The sequence below is a fragment of the Crinia signifera genome, chromosome 6 (assembly GCF_055691185.1).
Source record: "Crinia signifera chromosome 6, ASM5569118v1, whole genome shotgun sequence".
NCBI classification, from domain to species: Eukaryota; Metazoa; Chordata; class Amphibia; order Anura; family Myobatrachidae; genus Crinia; species Crinia signifera.
Window position 1 is genome coordinate 124,783,273 of NC_139222.1, and position 3,818 is coordinate 124,787,090.

A 3,818-nucleotide genomic window follows, 5' to 3' on the forward strand; every position below is an offset into this window, starting at 1 on the left:
CTTTCTGTGCTGAACTGAGGGGGTGATTCAGTTTGGTTGGCAAAAGCAAACTCCTTCTTTAATGGACAAAACCATGTGCACTGCAGCTGGGGCAGATGTAACATGTTCAGAGAGCGTTACATTTGGGTGGGGTGTGTTCAAACTGAAATCTAAATTGCAGTGTAAGAATAAAGCAGCCAGTATTTACTGTGCACAGAAACAAAAGGTACTTATGTAGTAACTGGGCTGCCGATTTTGAAATCGGGTCCATCGCATCGCATCGCACCCGACCAAATCGCATGCGATGCGATGCGATGCGATGGACCCGATTTTTCCATAGGATTCAATGTTAAAATGGACTGAGTCCATTTTAACATGGAATTCAATGGGAAAAAGGGGTCCTTTTCATACCCCTACTATCCAAGTGGGCATGGAGTTGGATATAAACCTGTGGCGAGCGTAGCGAGCCACCGAGTCCGAAGCGTGGCGAGCGTAGCGAGCCCCGCGAGGGGACACAGAATACCGTCCCCTCGCGGGGCGCGCTTCGCTCGCCACGCTTCGGGCTCGGTGGCTCGCTACGCTCGCCACAGGTTTATATCCAACTCCATGCCCACTTGGATAGTAGGGGTATGAAAAGGACCCCTTTTTCCCATTGAATTCCATGTTAAAATGGACTCAGTCCATTTTAACATTGAATCCTATGGAAAAATCGGGTCATCGCATCGCATCGCATCGCATCGTATGCGATGCGATATCGCATCGCATCGCATCTGATTGTATGCCTTAACTTAAGGCATACAATCAAAAAATCGGCAGCCCAGATACTACATAAGTACCAAACAAAATAACTCACCTAAATGTAACTCTCTCTGCACATGTTACATTTGCCCCACCTGCAGAGCAGTTTTTGTCAATTAATGAAGAAGTTTGCAAACCAACCTGAATCACCCCCTGAATGTCTGTTAACAAAATGTAAAGATGATTTAATATTGTCTGTGTAAGGTGTGAATTTCTTTCATTGTACCTATTGAGAATAAAAACACTCCAGGCTAATTGCGATTACACAACTATGTTTGTGTAGCTCGTAAACTCATCTCCATTTTCTCCCCCAACAATTGTTGCTTTCTCAGTCCTCTATAACTAATTAGTTTAAAAAGTTTATCTTATGCTGGATGTTTTCCAATTTCCTTTAATTAAACCTTTCCAAAACTAAATAAACATTTTCATCCCCCAACCTGTTCTATCCTTCACAATTTTGCAGTTGTTAAATGTTATGCAACTCTCCCTACCAGATATTTTCATGCAAATGGGTGCCTTGGATTGGTGGCGCAGGACCAATTCAAATTTTGTTATGGTGAATGTAACAGGACTGCTGGTGGCTGCCAATCATAACATATGTGGACAAATAGAAGCAAATCCTATCCCTCACCACAGGGTCAGGATGACATATAAAAACAATTAACTTAATGTAATACTTGTTTCCAAATATCTGAATAAAGGTCCATACACACTGGGCGAGTATGCCCAGTGTGTATGGACAGCGATGATCGCGTTTATCACTGCGGAGAAAGTCGCTCAGTGCATACACTTTACCCCTGTCTGGCGCCGACGGAGGTGGGCGTTGCATAGAGGAGCGCTATGCAAAGTCGTCCTGAAAGCAGCTCATCCCGGTGCGGGAGCACGCAGCAGCGCTCATCGCCGGGCCATACACACTGGGCGGCTTTGAGCTGAAAGCCACTCAATCCTGCTGTTTTGAGTGACTTTCAGCTCAAAGTCGCCCAGTGTGTATGGGCCTTAAGAAATGTTTGGCCTAGGGGAGCCTTGCAAAAAGTTTGATGCTCTGGGGTGCCATGTCCACAAAAAAGTACCGGAATGTATCAAAGTAGGCTGGTGACAAGTTATATCTAAATTAACATAATTTCATAAGTGCAGAGAAAGCTGTGGGCCCCTCTCTGTCTGGCCCCAGGACTACAGTCCAAGCAGTCACCCCCTGATGGTGGCCTGGCATCAGTGTCGGAATGGGGCATTAAGGGCCCACCAGGGAAATGTAGCTGCAGGGGCTCATTGAAGGGGTGTGGTCAACCACTGGTAGGTGTGGTCATCAATGTGAGGGGCGTTACCACAAAGGACAAATATTATTATAATAATAATAATAATGTTGTTTATATAGCATTTTTCTCCTAATAGGACTCAAAGTGCTTGCATTAGCCTTTTACAGCTCAAAATACAAAACAAACTTAACAAGGGACATGCATTCTACAATTTAAGTACAATACATACATGTACTGCCACTCTCATTCATACATACGTATACTGGTAAAGTGCAAAGGAGAGGGGGGTGGGGCCGGAACAACGTGCGATTTGAAAGTGCCAAACTGAATAACCAGGTCGACAAACCCGGCATTTCAACCAGGGTTATAAGAAGGGTTAAACTTGGGCCGCCCAGTGTATAATGAGCTATAGAGGTTTAGTGTGAAAGGGTAGGACCCGGGATCAAAATACCGGGTCCGACTGGGGATATCGATCTGAAAGAGCCCCTTAGACACACTGCGCCAGGATTACAAATTGTTATACACTGTAATGCCAATTACATGTTCTCACACACTGTAGTGCCCATTAAACATTATGCCGCACACTGTAGTGCCCATTAAACATTATGCCGCACACCGTAAAGCCCATTACACATTGCCAAACACCATAATGCCCATTACAAATGATGACACACACCATAATGCCCATTACACAATATGCCACATACGTAATGTATATTATATATATTATGCCCCCAATAATGTCCCTTACACATAATTCACCCAGTAGTGCCCCTTAACCAATGTCCACATTAATGCCCCTTACTAAATTCCCTTATTAGTGATATATAAATGGGGAGGAGAGATCTCACCGCCTATGAGGTATGCGCTCAGCTCCTATGCTGCTGAGCAGCTCATACCGTTGCTGACAGACAATTGAAATATGGTGCAGGCTAGTGAACCAATTAGAGTTCACAGTCCGGCAATCAATCATTAACTGTGGCTGCCGGTCCATGAACTCTGAACGCTGGTGGGCAGGTGCCATATTTCAAATGTCCATCAGAGCTGGTTTGAGCCCCTTAGCAGCCAAGGAGCTGAGCGCACACCCCGCAGGACCATGGCGGCAGGTGGTGAGTAGCCATGTGCTGCTTCCCCCAGGACCCAGCATCTAGGCTGCCCATGTCTTACCACATTCACCACACACACACAACATACCCTACTCCCCCTATCTCCTTCAAACACCCCATATACTGCTACCCCCAACACATCCTACACTTCAGTTCCTGCTCTCCAACATATACCCCCATAACCCGCTATCCCGGCTACACACACCCTATTCCACCCAGTACACACTATAGTCATTACACACAATACTTACACATAACTCCCTCCCTCACATCCCACATGGTGCCCTTTATTTTTGTTATAGTAGTCCGCTTGTGGTAGTCAGTGGCCTCTAACTTACCAGCAGTGCTTAAAGTGGTCTTGGAGAGGTGGTGGAACTCACCCCTCGCCTCTGAAACACCCCTCCTCCCATGTGTGTGTCCTCCAACCAATCAGACCCCCCCCCCCCCTACTAGGGTTGATTATGGTCGGAGCATATGAAACAGATGTTGCCCTTGAAACCTTTAAGATTCAGGCATTATAGTTTTATAGTTGCTGAAATAATGTAAATTAAATAACAAGTTATAAATCTCAATACAACTGGGAAGAATGCCATGTGCATGATGTTGTGAATGGCCAGGGGGCCTGGGGGAATACCTAGGCCACCAGAAGCTTTAGGGGCTATGATAGTGTGAAAAGAAAAGA